This window comes from Diabrotica undecimpunctata, chromosome 8 (genome assembly GCF_040954645.1).
Source record: "Diabrotica undecimpunctata isolate CICGRU chromosome 8, icDiaUnde3, whole genome shotgun sequence".
Lineage (NCBI taxonomy): Eukaryota > Metazoa > Arthropoda > Insecta > Coleoptera > Chrysomelidae > Diabrotica > Diabrotica undecimpunctata.
The window spans coordinates 142,506,168-142,524,898 of NC_092810.1; positions in this window are offsets into that span (position 1 = coordinate 142,506,168).

Sequence of the window (18,731 nt, forward strand, 5' to 3'; positions counted from 1 at the left end):
GCAAACTTATTCACGGAGATGTCTTGGAGATGGAGACAGGAATTTATATGTGTATGTATATAAGGTAAATAAGAACTGAGTAGATATCATGTGGAGCCATCTATTGTAGAATAGATATATTTTCACTTAACATTGTTTTGAGTTATAAATAATATCGTTTAATATGAAGTTGATTTTGTAAATGATTAAAGTTTAGATGGATTTAGATAGAAAATAAAAAATTGTTTTTTTAATATTAATCTTAAGGTCTATATTTGCAGAATTCCGAAAAATATAGGAAATAAGGCTAGGTAAAATGAATTTTAAACACTAACAATTATAATACCAACGTGTTTTCTACTGTGGGTATCATTCAAGCCAGCCAGATCAATCGGTATTAAATATTTAAAAATGTAAATACCTATGTTTAGTTGTGTTATATGAATACAGGAATAACAGGAAACTGTTAAACGATCTTAAGATCAATTGTTTAATATCAAATCAACTGATTAAACTTAAATATTATTGGTATGTGGGATTAAAACACAATTGATTGTAATTAGAATTATTATATATATTTTTGTTGTTGTAAGAAATTATTTTAACCTTTACATGTTTATAAATATTTATAAATACAGGGCAACCTCAATATAACGAAACTATAATAATAAAGAAAATTACAAAATTATCGTTAGGCGAAATAATTTGTTACATTGAGGTTTATGGTTTTAACAAGGTAAAAAAAATTATTAATCTCAACTTTACGTAGGTACTAATCTGCTTACCCTGTTATAGCGAATGATTTGCACTAATCAATGAACGAACTTTTTCGCAAAGTTAATTTTTTAATTATCGGTTTTTCGTTTCTATTCGAGGGTTGAGGAACATTTTTCGTTTATCGGCCACTTTTCTATTTTTATTTTACATTAGTTAGATATTTAGGTACCTACTTAACTTCAAACACCTAATTGTCTTAAAAAAAAAATTGAACATATCGGAATCTGCTGAGACATGAATTATTATGAAATTGCATGTGAAAATTTATAGGATTCTAGCAGTTCTAGGGGATTTCGAAAATATTGTTAAATCGAGGAAACCACCATATTGAGGGTCGTTGTGTTAAGGTTACACCAAAAAATATGCGTCTATATTCTTTTGGTTACACGGTCATTATAGGTACCTACATTATAATTAAATAATATTATTATGTATATAATTAAATAAGAATTTATTTTTTTTTAATGATTTCCGGGCTGTTCCAGTTTATTTGCTAATGTTTCTGGATGTGGACAATTTTTTTAAATATAACTCCTTACTACCTTACCCTTTTGTGCCCTTACCTGTCCTTATACATAATTCCGATTACGTCAGCGAAAGTGAGATGCAAAACATTTCGTCTTCGGCGCCAGTTTTTGGCGCAGATGATGCGCTTTAACCTAACTTCCAGCCAGAATTTACCCACTGCAGATTTGCAGAAAAAGAAAACTAGATTAAGGGTTTATGGTTGGTTAGGTTTAGTTTAGGTCACGTTTAGGTTGGCCGTTCTGCCCTTCTGTCTGATTGAATTTTTATTTGCTTGCTGTACTAAAAAAATTTATATTAAGTTTGTGTATTAAGTTTTCAATTATTTGAGCGTGCATTTTGTTACACTAGATACAAACAACGGTTATTGTTAGTCCTATTGTGCAGTGAATTTTGAATAAAACAACACAATCCAATAGTTCAAAAGGAATAATATTTCAGATTGGAATAATATTTAATATGGTTTTTTAGCAGACACTTCTCTTTTAATACGGTGAGTAATAATATATCTCTAAATTTTTGATAATTGTGTAAGTACATATTGAACAAAGATTCCCAGATACAATAACAGAATAATTAAAAAATAAGATAAAAATCCCAATAGTGATCACTACTGTTACTGTTGTGTAGGTACACATATATAGTTCATACAATATCAAACCTCACAGATTTTAATAAAATTAGTCCTTATTATTTAAATAACAAATTAATCTCAGCGCTCCACCTTAACCCTGTTCTGAGATGAGGCAAAATATTTCAGAAGAAATAAAACAAAAAATGTTCTGGTGTTTGTAGAACTCAGTCTACTTTATTTTACACATTATACTTAGGACTAATGTTTTTAACCAGTGATGCCATTTTTAACAATTGTATTCATGATATTATTGTGCAATGCTTTAATTTAGTGATTTCATTTTCTTGCTGATAAAGTTTTTATAAAAGTGCCAATGAATGTATTTGAATACCAAAAAATGTTGTGTTTTGCAATCAGTAACATATTTTGATATTGATATAACCTAAACAGTCATAAAACCGTTAGCCACAATGTTAACAAAGGGTTTTTTACATTCTCCAATCAAAGAGCTTATGCTCATGTCTTCATAGAATTGGTCTCTGTGGCCAAGCACTGTCTACTTGACAGGCGGTTTAATTGTGCAAAAAAACATATCAATTAATATTCTCCTTGCTTCTAAAGTATGCCACGAAAGACTGTTAATAATCCTTTCATACATTGATAAATCTTTATTGCAATGAAGTTGATTATTGTGTTGGGGCTACCACATCTATAAATAATATCAAACATTTTACTACTACATAGTAGTTCTGTTTTTAATTTTTTAGATCTTTTTTTTCTAGTTCTCTGTTTTCAATTTCTATCACTATCTAGTGGAACCAATATATCTCATAGCGTGAATAAAAAACAGGAATTTTAAAGATGGTGTTATCACTACACATAAAATGATAACTTTGGAGGGTAAAATGATTGTTAAAAAGTAATTAAGTACCACAATGAAACATGAATGAACATTTACTGCTTGAAATCTATCACTGTATCTTTCCAGAATTGCCAGTTTTATGTGAATTCCATTAAATAATGTTATGTAGTTGTCATAATTTAATTCCATTTTTTGTAACTTTAATAATAAATATTATTATAAGAAGTTATCATATTTTTTGTCTTTATTCCTGTACAGGCCCTAAACTGCATTTTATGCCTGCCCATTCATCAAGTATACTGTTATGTAGTTCGTAACTAAGCAATAAGTGTTATTATAAAAATATTAACAATTCAGTAACAGTTCAGTAAAAGAAGTACTCGCTTCTGTTGGCACTCCCCAAGTGCTATGTGCCATTTTTAATGTGAGATTAGTCTTTTATCACATTGTTGCAATAAATAAATAGATAAAATAAATGTAACCCTAGCAATTCACAAGAAAGTGATATACAAATGTAGTAAAACTTTTTAACATTTATACATTAACTTTAACATTAATTATACATTTTCTTGTATCATATCTAAGTTAAATATTATATAAGGGATTTAGCCTAAATTATGCTGTAGAAAAAAGGAACTTAAGAAAAGAACAAAATCAAAAAGCAAATGTTATTAAAGAGGAACTCAAAGCTCTAAAAGATGACTCCATAATAATGGCAATGCAACTGTAATTGGTCACAAATGGACCTTACACAAAACTAAAAAAGAATATAAAAAAATCTCTGGAAAAAAACTGCACAAATTTAAGGAATATTTGATAGACTACCAAAGAAGAACCGTACAGCACAAGTTCACTAGGAAAATGTACCCCTCAGACGAATTCTCAGTAGCATGGGTTCCCCTTGTAGCAGAATGTTAAACAATATGTTAGACATAATACAACCTTTAGCATGCAACACAATAACATATATTAAAAACTCTACTTGCAAAAAACAACAATTCTTGCAAAAACCAGCAAAAATAGATTAATACTCTAAAAAAATGCTAGTCAGTTTTAAAATCACTAGCCTTTAGAGAAAACTTTAAAAATAATAAGAGTCAAATTAGAGAGGGATGATACATTGACAATAACAGTTAAACTGAATGTATCAGCTATCATGAAGCTACTAAAACTTTACACAGACAACACTTATTTTCAACTAGATAATGATTTCTATTAGCAAAATTTCAGATTAGCCGCAGGCTCATCCTTATCTCTATTATTAGCAGATAGATTTTTAACCAAAACATTCTACACAATTTTTGTAATATAAATAAACATTTAGTAAAATTTCCTGTACTATTTTAGTTTTTTTATAATCCTTATTTTATTTAGTTTTAGTTTTTATTTATACCTGTAGCTAAGTAGTAATTTTTATTTTTTTTTACCCGCAGAAAAAGCTCAATTTAAAATGGAAAACGCAGCTTTGAAGAAGAGGGCTCACTTGCCGGTGTCAAGGATTAACACTATTATGAAGAGTTCTTCAGATGTGGACAATGTAGATAAACAATCATCTTTGCTGATGTGTAAAGCAACAGAAATGTTTATAGGAATGTTAGCGCTAGAAGGTTACAAGAAGGCTAACCAAGCTAAAAAATTAGACTACAAACATATAGCTGAAATAGTGCATGCAGAAGAAAAATATAATTTCCTTAGGGACATAATGCCCAAAAAAATTTCAGTTTTAGAATACAAAAATATTATGGCTAAAAAACAGGCGTTAAATAATAAGCAAACAAAAGAAGAGGTTTCCTCCTCAAGTTCCTCAGATGAAGAAGACTCTAGTTCTGGAAGTGAAGCAAGCAATGCAAGTGCATAGTGTAATCTATATTTATATATAAACACCTTTTTCTAAGTTTGTAATTAAATTATCAAGAGTATCAAAAACTGCTTGGAATCTCTCTATGTGGACTTACAATTATAAAACTATCTTTGGTTAAGATCTTAGTATTATGGACTTATAACTTAGTATAGTTTGGAGAGGTGCGTGAATGCAAATGTGACAAACACTGCATATATGGAAATGGGTATTATGTGCCGATATTACATTGTCCATGAAGAATGCTAAGTTGGAACTCCTAATAAAATTGTGTTATGCATGTGCTGTATATCTTTGTTAATATTGTAATTTAATAATTTGTTTAGACCAGCGTTTCTTAACCTTTTGCAGTCCCCGGACCCCTAGAAAATCAAGCACAATTTAAGGACCCCCTTAATAAAAAACACAATTAAATTAGGACAATTTATTGAAGTACTGAAAAAATTATCATTATAAAAATATTGTATTAATGTGAAGGTTGGTGCTGTTTTCTTGCTACTAAATTTGGTATATTTGATTCCAATTGTAGTCTGCTTCTATACTTGTGTTTGATATATACAAGAGCAGAGAATCCCTTCTCACAGAGGTATGTAGATGAGAAAAGCAGTAAATGTTTCAGTGCTATAAACTGTTTTTGAATTCACCCAAAAACTTGATAAGGAAGATTCTTTGAAATTACGCTTTAAAGCTGAGTCACATGATTTTTCTATTAATTGATTTTCCTGTATCATTGTCAAGCCGATGATATCGGAAAGATCTGTGTTGAAAGGGTCTGCTATCCAGTTTTTATTTCTATCGGGTTATAGAATATAATCTAATCCAAAAGAAGACCTCAAACTGCGAAGGTGTGTATTTATTTCTTCTACTTGCTTTGGCAACATTTCCCCACCAGATGATTTCAAAAACCTTATCAGTGTAGGAAAATGATTTCAGTTTTTTTAAATTGTACGATTAGTCTAAAGGTCAAGTTTTTTTTATTATAGTTTCTATTTTATCTTCAGCTTGGAAGATGTTGTTATCTCTTCCTTGTCTTTGTTGTTTTGAGTTCAGTTCGTTAAGGGCACTGAAGATATCAGCCAATTATGCCACCATTGTAAGCCATTCAAAGTTATTAAAATTATCAGCATGTTTATTTGCGCTGCTTACAGAATTTTTCAAAAAAAAAACATTCTGATCTCATCTCTGAGGTTAAGAACACGCGATACGACTTTACCACGAGATAACCAACGCATCTCAGCATGCAATAATAACTGCTTGTGTATACTTCAAATTTCTTCACAAATCATACCGAAAATACGGGAATTTAAGGGCTGGCTGTAATAAAATTCACGACCTTTACTATTTCGTCTAGCTCTGTTTTTAATTTTTCGTTATTTTTTTAGTAGCGTATGCCTCTCTGTGAATACAACAATGATGCCAGATAATAGATGGATTCATATTCTTTCACGATCGAAAAGATTCGATCTTTTTGAACGGATCGTTTGTGACCATTTCATCACTATTAGCGCGCTTTGTATGTTGTTTTTTTGTAGCGATCGCTGACATTTATTTATTAATTTAAACGTCTATAGATAGACCGCGGACCCCCTAACATATGCTCGCGGACCCCCAGGGGTCCAGGTACCACAGGTTAAGAAACGCTGGTTTAGACTCTTCAAAAGAATGTTACAGTTTGTTTCTATTTAATATTGTCACCACTTGATTTATATAAGGCAAATTCTTTTTTGTAGGTAATTATTATTTATTGGATACAAATTTGTTAATCTATTAAATCATATATTTCCTTTATTAAAAATAAATTTCTTTCCTGTAATTTGTAAAAACTACTTTATATTAAAACCATTTCTTCTTTCATAAAAATAAAATTCTTTATTATCAAAAGTTCACTTTGTAGAATACCTGTACCAGTGTAGAGGAATAATCTATTGATAATTTTATTGTTGAAAGTACAACTTTTTTCAACCAACTAATAGTTATTATTCTGGTGTTTAAGATGTTTAAAAATCATTTAAATTTTAATAAAATTTACTATGGCTTAATTAGGCAACTAAGATTAGACTGATAACGTCGCAAAAAAATGCCAAATATATAATTATAACCTTAATAAGACAGGTATTACTAGCCACCTTTGAACGAAAAATCTTTCGACAAATATACAAAGGCACAAAAGAAAATGGATTTTGACGAAGATGACACAACTTTGAACTATACATAATATACCAGGATAGAGATGTCATATCATTCATTAAAATAGGACGGCTGCGTTGGATGGGACATGTGAAAAGAATGGAAGAAGGCGAAATACCAAACAAAATAAGCAAACATGTGACAGTAGGAAAAATACCAAAGCTGAGATGCATAGAACAAATAGCAAATAATAAAAAAAACCTTAAAAAAAATTGGAGAAAAAAAGTTTGGATGTTTCATTTTTTGGAACCATTCAATAGCTGTATAATTTCATCTCATCTTTTACAAGTCGATGAAATAAAATTTAAGTAGTAGGTATTGACAAAATCAGCCTTATAACGGTAACTGACACGAGGTGGTGTTCTAATTTTAATGCAGTAAAAGAAAATTTGACTTTAATTATCTCAGTTTTAAATGAATTTGGAAACTATTTTACTTGCGAAGACGGATTAAGTATGTTTAAATCTTTACATAAAGCTTTAAATTAATATAAGTTTACTGCGCTTTTATATGTATTGCATTTGATACGTAAGCGTATAAATAGCGTAAATTTATCTTTACAAAAAAAGATCAGGATATTTACAAATATTGATACGAGTACAAGTAATAATATTGATAAAGTTTTTATTACAATTAAAGAAATGTGTTTAAAAACGAACATTGAGGTAATAACAGAAAGAAAAAGAAGAAAATGGCGGGTGAGTTTGTTGAAGATGAATCCGACACCTTGGATGCAGTCAAATTGCCATGTTTTAAAATACTGGATTCAATAATACAATTAACTGATCGATTCGAAAGCCTTCAGAACATTGCAGATTTTAATTTCTTAACAGCGGAATCATTTCAAAATATGACCAAAGATGTGTTAAAAAAAGTGAAAGAAATATTTGGATATTGATAAAGATCAATTAAAATTGTGGTTAAGTGTATTAAACACCATATTGCTGCTCATTAATGGACAAAACGTTCATAATGTATTCGAGATTGGCTTATTGCGATATTTCCTTTGGTGATAACCGTATCGATACATAGATAGATGCAACTAATAAAATAGTCAATTTCCAAAGCAACCGAAAAGCACCATTTCACTCAAATGTTATAAGAATCCCATTTATATTCTTCGACAATATATTTCTGGATGGATATAGAACAGTCAACAAACTTTTCTGGAAACTGGCGATCAAGAAGTAGCAGACGAGCTCGAGAGCCTAAACTTCCAAACTTTTAAAACTTCGACCAGAAGAACTTGGACATTACTACGAAAACTGGAAACCGCTACTCCCACGAGAAGACAACCTAAGTGTTAATCCAAACGCCGTCGCTTCACATATAGTAGGTAATAACATCCAGTGCGCCAAAAGAAAAAGTTCACACGATTAACATAGAACGATATTTTAAATCACGAAGCTTTTAAATCACTAGAGCTCAGGAAGCAGAATATTTCAGCTCCTTCTTGTATCAAGATATTTCAAATGCTCTCAAGGATCACTCGGAGTTTTTTATGAACTATTGCTAGTATACAAAAGCCTGGTTATTTTTAGACATTATAAAAACCGGTAAATCATCCGATAGTCCAAAGAACTACAGACCAAAAGCACCAAGTTGGGTTTATACCCAAAAGGAGCTATGCAGACCAAGTTCTCTCACTCACCCACATCGAGGCAGGAGTTCAAAGAAAACTCAAAACCTCAGCTGCATTTATTCTCGTATTACTCTCGTCTGCTTTGGGTCTTATTTATTCATCAATAGAGTATTATGCATCAACCTGGCTAAATAATCCCCACGTACATAAAATACGTACGTAAATAACATATATCATCACCCAGCCCTTTGCGTCCACTATTGGACATAGGCCTCCCCCATTTTTGTCCATTGTACTCCATCTTAAGCGCTTGTCATCCAATTTCTTAACATTTTCTTGAGATCGTCAGTGGGGGTTTTCTTTACTTCTTTTGTCTAACCTCGGCCTCCGCTCAAGCAATCTCTTCGTCCACCTTTTATCACTAATTCGGGCGACGTATCCGGTCCAGTTCCATTTTAGTGTGGTAATTCGGGAAAGTAAATCAGTAACCCCTGTTCTTCGTCTTAAGTCTTCATTTCTAACTTGGTCACGAAGCGATTTACTCAGGATTGACTTTTCCATTTTCTTCTGAGGTATTTGCCGCGTTTTAGAGGTTGTAGCTCTCAATGTCAAAGTTTCGGCACCATAGGCAACACATTGGTCAAATGTTTTACGTTTTAAAGAAATTGGTATATCGCTTTTAAAGATGTCTTTGAGTTTTCCATAGGCTGCCCATGTTAGGTCTATTCTTCTTCGTAGTTCGCATGTTTGGCTGTCTCTCGTGATCTTTATTTCGTGTCAAAGATATATGTATTTTTCCACCAGCTTCACTTCGTTGTCTCCAATATTGATATTTCCGCTAGGTACTAGGTTTTTCATGAATTTTGTTTTGGAGATGTTTATTTTAAGACCCACACTGGCACACACTAACTGAAGTTCATGTAGCATTGTAAATATCTCATTGAGGTTGTTCGAGAACAAATTTGTTAATCTTCTACCGTCAATGTTCAGGCCTTTCTCTTTACAGTTAAGTTTTTTACAGGCATATTCTAGTACTGCGGTAAACAGTTTAGGCGATAACTTATCACCCTGTCGGACTCCTCTGCCGATTGGGATATGATCCGTGTTTTTATGTAGTTTCACCGACATAGACATTTCTTGTATGTATTGTAAATTAACCTTGTATATCGGTAGTCAATGCGGCATGCTTGTAGTGCTTGCAGGATTTTGTCAAATTCTACCGTGTCAAAGGCTTTATGGAAATCTACAAAAGCCAGAACGATTGGTCGATTGTATTCGATAGTCTTTTCGAATGTCTATCTTCTCTGTTGTTTCTTTTTGAAAAAAACTGTTCATTTGGAATAGTTCCTGTTGCAGCATGAACCTTAACAGTATTTCGCCAAGTTCATTCAACTAAATAACACTACCACTAAACTAACCACCACACATTGGCTGCCTATTTTAAGTCATATACCGCCTCCTCAACTTACACGAATAGATAATCTAATAAATCAGGACAAAAATATTAGGAATAACATAAACCTGCCGATCAAACGACACCAGCCACCAGCATCGATAGAATATCTAAATAAGTTCAACATATCATTACTGATGAACATAAACACTTAATATAAATGTTCCCATGTTTTATATTTAAACATTTTGAACAATATGAATGGAAGAATTACTGTGCATAAATACCTTCTCCGGCTGTTGGTTTTCGCCTTTGGGAACATTGATACTTAAGTTAACGTGATAAACAGTCTTCTCCTGCTTTGTAGGTAGCTGCCGATTTACCTACCTACAAAGGTAACGAAACGTCAACCATTAATAAAGGGATAGTTTAGAAAAGAACTGGTCCAAATGAGTAAAATTATTATATTTGCTCCTAACGCCACCTTTACGCAATTTTTTAAGACTTTAGACCCCAACCCCCATGTAAAGCTCCGGAGCGTTTTACAAGACCCCCCTACCTAAACGTTACTTAACACTCAAGTGACCACTTTTACCTAAAAGTAATAATTATATTGTGAAAATTACCGGAAAGTAGGTAAAATAACTTTGTTATTGTTATAATCGTATTTACGATAATATTAAATAAAACAAGAGATTTCTAGCTCGCAATAATAAACTTTTACTGCTAATCTTACTCTTTTTTTAATAATAAATTATTTATTGACTAATATATTTATGTCTTCATTTGGCAATACAATTAGAAGCGGAAATGTAACTGAAATAAAACATTTTATTAAAATTAAAATCGTATTCTTAACAAAAATTAGAAATAGTATCACGAGGTAGATATCTTCTTTTTTCTGTACTTGAGCCATGACATCTTTTGCATTTGATCATTCTTTGACGCACTTTTAAGTTTAAGCTGTGATAACAGAAAAATGATTTCATTTTTCGAAACGTTGTGCGAGCTACTTCAATTCTGCACTTGATCTCTTTACTTGGATCTAGTTGGTCTGCAATGTGGCATCCCAAATATTTAAAGTTAGTAACTATCTGAATATTTTGTTGATCTATCTGCAGGGAAGTATTGTCATGAATTTATGAAATCATAAATTTTGTCCTAGAAACATTCATAGATCTCTAACATCAATGACTTTGGTTCTTAAAATGTTCAAAAGGTTCCAGGCTTCACCCTATCGCAAGCCTTTTCGTAATTGATGAAAGTCACATAAATATCTTTATGTTGGTCGTGGTATTTTTTGAGAAGTACATTTAAGCCAAAAAGTGCCTCACTGGTACCCAGCGCATTATTAAATCCAAACTGGGTTTCATCTAGGTCTATTTCGTAATGAATAATGCGAAGAAAAAACATTTTCAATGTGTGGATCATCAGACTAACTAATCTGTATTCGTCGCATCTTTTTGCCCGCCGGTTCGTCGGAATTGCTATAAAAAAGACTAACCATTCCTCAGTTACTTTAACCAGTAGTATATACAGCATTAAAAAGCTTAACTAGAGCACTGATGTGGTCCTCTTGTATAATTTTCAGTTCAATTGAGTTCAGCTCTTATTTAGGGTGGCAGTGATTAAAATTAAGATGGCTATAATGGTAACCAACGCTCTGAAAAGACATGGTACGTGAATAAGAAGCTGGGGTGTTGTCTGGTCCAGTTCTTTTCTTGGTTTTAACTAATTTTATTGTATAAGGAAATTCAGATTTTAAAATTTCAGGCCCTCCTTGGATGTCATCTTGGAGCAATTCAGTGATATATTTATTCCGTGTTTCAAATATTTCTCGTTCATCACTGATAACTTTATCTGGATTATCTACTAGAGTATTAGTCAGTGGCGGCTGGTGTGGTAAAATTTTGGGTAGGCCAAGCCAGCAAATTACATATAGCTATGTGTAATCAGTGACGGATCCAGAGGGAGGGGTCTAACTAATTTTTTAACGATTTCTCTGTTCTTTTAACTTCTGCGTTGTATCTAATTTGTGCGATTTTTGATTTTTCATCTAGCAAATCCCGAACAGAAAACGCCCTCTTCTGTACATCCTTAAAAGACAGGAAATTACTTAAATGTTCCTTGCAACTGGAATGTTTTTTTAAGGAGGCAGACATATTTTTTAAATCAAAGTATCCTTTCACAATTCCATACACATTTCTTATTAGAAAATAATAAACACGGCCAACAATATAGTCTGTTTTTCGTAATACTTCCAGACAACCATTTGTAGACATCATACCAAGAGAAATTAAAAGTACGCACCTTTTTCCCATTTTTTTGGTCAATGCGCAATGTTGGAGTAGGCCTTTCATTCATAATAATTTTTTTTCTATTAATTTCAGTCATTTTTATGTATCAGTTATAAAACAATCTCACAATATATAAGTTGCATACAATCAGGCGATATAGAATCACGCAAATGTGATTTTTCTTCTTCGAATTTTACGAATTTTTTTATATGTATTTGGGCAACCGTGCACTTGTTTGCAATTGTGTTGTTTGTTTAAAAATATGTTACAATTATATATTATGTGGCATATTTTTTTATCATAATTTAAAAGAAAATTTATATTACAATTTGATAATTACGTTACAAGTGACAACGATGGTCGCCGTAGGCCCGATCGTCTGGTGCCTAAACATCAAGCATAAACACGACAATAATAATCGCTGTCCGGCAAGCTGCATGACTTCAAACGCTTTTTGTACGGGGATCTTACGTGAGCTGGGTCGGCCAGTTCCGATGGGGCCTATTAATGATATTTAAAATGCCTTAATACGATTCGATGCTTTCTGTGGTAATATAATAACATAGTTGTTTTAACTGAAGCTAATGTATTGAGTGATTTAGTACATTTAAAAGTTATTTACATGCATTAACATAATTTTTGAATATATGTTTTTCAATTTTAAAGCTCTTAAAAGTATTGGGTAGGCCCGGCCTATCCTGCCTACCCCCAAAAGCCGCCACTGGTATTAGTGTTTTTCTTATTATAGAGGTTAGCAACTTCACGAACTTTCTTGTGCTGCAAACTGAACGTATCATGCTTCTTTTATAATTCTTCCCTTTTTGAAGCCACTTTATTTTAGCCGCTCGTATTTTTTATTCTATTTCTCTTTGTTTTTTTCTGTATTCGTCTCCATTATCCTTGTATTGCCTTCTTTTGTTTAAAAAGGTCTTGTATTTCTTCCGTCATCCATTTTAATGGTTGGTTATACTATGTTCTTCTATTATCTTGGTCATACGTACACGAAATAATTTCTATATTTTCTCAATATTTTCGGTCGTTCTTATTTGCTTTATGTGATTATCATTTTCTATTTTACTTTTGTTGACATCTGAAATAGTAAAATTCTTTTGCTGATGTTTTTTGTCTATTCGTTTTAGCCTAACTCTTGCATCGGCGACTAAAGAGTTGTGTTAGATCTAATATCTGCTCCAGGGTATGTCGTAACTCTACTGATGGAGTTCCTAAATCTTTTGTTGATAAGAATGGAAGAAAGAGGTAGGTATTTTAACAACAATTCAATTAGAGTTACTAAGTACTCTTCAGTTAAAAGGTTTGTCAAGCATCCGGAAAGCAGACGAAGAGGCGATGTGTTATTCTAGCGCACAGTGCAGATAACCTCATTTGCCCTTTTGGCAGCAAGTCGCTGTGGGATGCACTATTGTGGGATGTGAAATAGATCCTACGGGTTGCACATATTCTGTTCTTGAGGGCGCATTGTAGTGATGGACAAAAGAAATCGTAGGGCACCTGCTTAAATCCTTTCAATGAAGGTGACATAAAAAAACCTTACAAGAAGTGGTGAAAACTTGCATGATCCTTTATCTAACTGACTAAGTACCACAAGCTTACTTGGGATTTGAAGGATTGGGCAGGCTGACTGCAGGAAATCCGGAAAGACAGATTTCAATGCACTCCTCGAGCGGCAACAGCAGCATTCGTCCGCGCATTTAATCACTTGCAAGAAATATTGTGATTTACAACTGTGAGTGCTATATGTATATTCCGCCGTGCTGTATTCCGCCGAAATATCATAGTTGTCAATTTTCACGTTTTTTTTTCAACTTTTGATGACATTATATGTAGTATGAATTTAATGTAACAACACTGACTACAGCAACGTGTTTCTGTGTATTACTGACAACGAAAATAATATAAAAAGAACGTACAATAGAGTCGAAGGATTTCCCGTAAAACATAAACAAAACGAACAAAATAACAATATTGTACAATGTAATCGAGGGATTCCTCATAAAACATAAACGAAAAGGATTGCTAACTTGAGAGATTTTAATTTCATAGTTTTTTTCTTTAAATAAAAAACAATGTTACGAAACGCGTCATTCGAACCTCCCCTCAGTCCCCTGTAAAGCACCATAACGTTTTACAACACCCCCCTAATTGCGTTACGTAATACTTGAACGATCCCTAACGTATTATCAAAGCACACGTTGTCTACTTCTGACAGACCTGTCAAATTCAGACGAAAGATTAAATTAATAATAAAATATAAATAAATATCACTTGATGGTAAATTTAATTATTATATAAACCAAATAAGATGTTAAGAAGAATTGCTATTTCGTAACGCTACCCGTGACGTCTTCTCGTAGTGCTAGTTCCGTGACGCTCGCCTCGGCGTTTTACTATAGAGAAAAAAACTAATGCAACGCCAGTATAGAAGCTTCGCTTTAATAATATTTGTTTCTCCCGTATTACCTTAGATTGTTTAAATATGGCATTTTAAACAAACTTGTAGTAAAATATACTGATTTTAACTGTATTTTAGTAAAAGTGGTTAATACCTACTGCAATATATCATACATAACAACTTTAGATAAAATGCATATCGATTATTTTCAAAGATGCTGTGGTTGCGCAATTACTCACACCTAATTGGATAGATAAGTATTATTCACGTGAGCTTAAAAAGGTCAAGCTTTTTTGTCTTAATAGGCTGTTCATTATTTTTTTATCGTCTTAAACTGACTGATCGTAAAAATGAAATAGTAAATACATCAATAACGTCTAACCATATTTTAGATATTTTTTATATCATTTTTTTTATAAAGGGTGTTTTTTTATAGGTTTGAAATTGAATAAAACAAAGATGATTTTTATCAATTGACATGAAATTGACTTTATTTGAAAGATAATTTTTTGACATTATAATTTAACTGGTTTCTGGTATACAACCGTCATGGCTGGCACTGACGTAGTCCAATCTGAAGGTCCAATTTTCATCACTTTTTCCAATATTTGTCGCCTTATATTGGCAATAACGAGGCGAATAGTCCTTCAAGTGGTCAATTGATTCATGCTTATCAGCATAGACTAGCACCTTCACATATCCCCACATATAAATATATTCTAAATATATATATATATATATATATATATATATATATATATATATATATATATATATATATATATATATATATATATATATATATATATATTTTAATTTCCATTATTTTTTTCAGAATTTTTCTACCAGCTGTTAGCAACAGCACCGTATGGCAGCTAAGTGCCAAATTTCCAAAAATTGGCAGGAGCCACCAGTTTCTATACATATGACACACCGAGTAACCACTATACATCTTGCGTCTTTGCGCAGACAGTTTTGTAGAGATTTGAAAGAATGGCCGACCAGAATATGGATACCAAAAAGGTATCATCTAATAAAATTCAACTTGAGAAAATTAAGCATCCATTAGAGACGCAGGATGAAGTAATACAGTCGAACGGAAATATTTCAGAAAAATTGCATACACCGTTAATCAAAGAACAGCTTAATAATACAATTACGCTTTTTTCTCCAACCAATGCTTCGAGAGCAAAACCAGGTCTTATACTAAATGAGAAAAATAATATTAAAAAACAAAAAATTAAAAACAATAATGTATATGCCAATCCCATCAACTCAGACAATCTAGTAACCCAAAAATTACTGCTTTGCAATAAGGTATGTAAAAATATGAATTACTAAAAACTTATTTTTTTTTATTACTGAAATACACTCCGGACACTGTTCTTACAAAAGATATTTAAAAAATTTTGCGAAAAGTATAAACAACAAGTTGTTAAGTTGGGTTATGTTTTTGTTTTGTAAAACTGACTATTCACTTATTTCGCCTCGATCTTATAAGCAATAGCCTTCTTTTGGTTGACAAAAATTCGAGGGTGGTGTTTTTACCCCCGGAATATTAAATTCTGACTGTTTTGTGTGTTTTATTGTTTTATTTGTTTGTATAATGTTTGTTTAACGTAGATTATGGTTTTGTCTATTGTGTGTTGCATATAGATTGTGTAGAATTGTAGATGATGTCTGTGACTGCCTTTAATCAGCTATTTTTGGTTTCTTGTTGTTGACTTATTCTTTTAGTATTGGCAACCAAAGCCTGCTGCTGGATTGTGCTGATGGGTTTGCTACACATTTTTCTTCATTAAGCAGGATTCCTGAAAATTGACTATGCCACAGAATACCATACCTAATCCATACATGAATATACATGGAGATCAACGACAATCAAGAAAATAAACTGCTCTACCCATGAACTACCCAATAAAATCAAACAAAAAATTATTGAGAAACGAATATTAAGACGCAGGTGGCAGCTGACTAGAGTTTCACAAGGCAAGAGCAGTGTAAATGAAGCTGTAGCACAGTTAAAAGCATTATTATATAACCACAAAAACAATGGTATAGAGTTTTGTGTAGATGAACATATTAATATAGATAATGAAATCCAAAATCTAGAATCTTCATATTAATTTGAAACTCTAAAAATTAACATTAAACGAAGTCAATAATATCATTCACACTAAATTAAACCCCAAAAAGTCCCCAGGGTATGACTTAATTACCGTAAGAATATTAAAGGAATACCAAGAAAAACCCAGCCGTATTAAGAACAGGAACAGGACACAAGCCGTATTAAGAACAGGACATTTTCCTCTAGTTTGGAAATTAGCCCAAATAATATTAATTCCAAAACCCAAAAAATCCTCGGAAGAAATAAGGCACCTATTAGCCTGCTCCCTATTTGGTTTAAAATATTGGAAAAACTGCTGTTATCCAAAATGGACCCAATTTTAAGTGACAAATAAATAATACCTCACCACCAGTTTGGCTTTAGGCCACAGCACGCTACCACTGAACAAATTCACCGAGTTTACTAGCAAATACGCCAATAATTAGAAAACAGAAAAGATTGCTCCTGCATCTTTTTAGATATCTTCGAGACATTTGACAAAGTCTGGCATGGTGGCCTTTTATACAAAATCAAAAAATCCTTTTCCAATAATTATTACTTTCAAATCCTAAGGTCAGGTCAGTAAGAAGGCATTTGACAGGCTCAAATTAAAAGACGTTATCCACTTACTGTACGCAAGAGAGATACCTCTAGGAATAATCAAAACGATCGAAAATATCTACCAAAACAACACAGTAAAAGTAGAAGAAAAACTAACCGACCTTATTGAAGCTGGCAAATGGAATAAGACAGGGAGGATTCCCTGAGTCCTCTATTGTTCAACCTGATTATGGATGAAATAACAAAAAAAAAGTAAGAACTAAAAAATGATAGGTACCAAATGGGAGAAAAACAACTTAAAATAATTGGCTATGCAGACGATGTAATACTACTCTCTCAAAGTGAAGATGATTTGCAATGTATGCTGCACCAATTTAATATAATCGCCAGAAAATTTAACATGTTAATTTTCCCAAAAAAGACAAAATACATGGTTACAACAGCAAATTTACTAAGATGTAAATTGGAGCTGGAAGGTCAGATAATAGAACAACTGATGGAGTTTAAATATCTAGGCATCACATTATCTAGCTAAGGAAAACTCGAAACTGAAGTGGAAGATCAAGTGAATAGAGCAAACAGAGCCGCAGGTTGCCTGAATGAAACAATATGGAGAAACAAAAATATCGGGAAAGAAATGAAAGGCAGAATTTACAAAACAGTCATCAGACCAATAAAGACATACGCGGCAGAAACAAGACCTGACACAGAGAGGACAAAAAGGATGTTAGAAACAGCATAGATGAAAACACTTAGAAAAATTGATGGTAAGACACTATGGGACTGAGCTAGAAGTATAAATATACGACGTAGATACAAGGTGGAGAACATCAAGAACTGGGTAAGAAATAGAAGAGTAGAATAGAACAATCATATAAGCCGAATGGCAACAAATAGAGTAGTAAAGACGGCAAGAGACGGTTTCCCAATAGGAAGACAATCAGTAGGAAGACCAGGAAAACGATGGAATGACAATTTATTGGAGGCACATTGAAAAACAGAGAGTCATGTCTATATAAAAAGAAGAAGAAGAAGCAGAAGAAATCCCAAGGTCCTAGTAGCAAGACCGCAATTACCTTGTAAAACATCACGATGATTATACTACACTTTACCCAATTATGGATCCCTCAAAGTAGTGTCCTCAGACCAGTGCTGTACCTGTTATTCACTACGGACTTACCTACTTACGCCAGAAGTCACACAGCAACTTATGCACATGACACACCAGTAATCACTTCTCATGAAGATCCAACTTGGTTAAAAATATGGCGTTTACGAGCCAACGAAACAAAATTTGCGCAGGTAACATTTACAAACCGCAAGGGAAACTGTCCTCCGGTATCGCTAAAGAGTCAACCTCTGTCATAGAAAGACGACATAAAATACTTGGGAATGACAGTTAGCTGACATTAACCGGTGGACAAAGTAGTACCCCTTTTCGAGCAGGGAAGAAGAAATTTCAATTTCAAAACTAGCTGATTTTGTAGCAAAATACAAAAATTGTATTCGAAAGCTGCACACTTCTCCTTTAAAACACACTTTGATTTTTGTCGATAGCATACTCTGATCAAAAGATATCGAATTTTTACTGTTGAGTTGATAAAATTTTTTTATTTAAA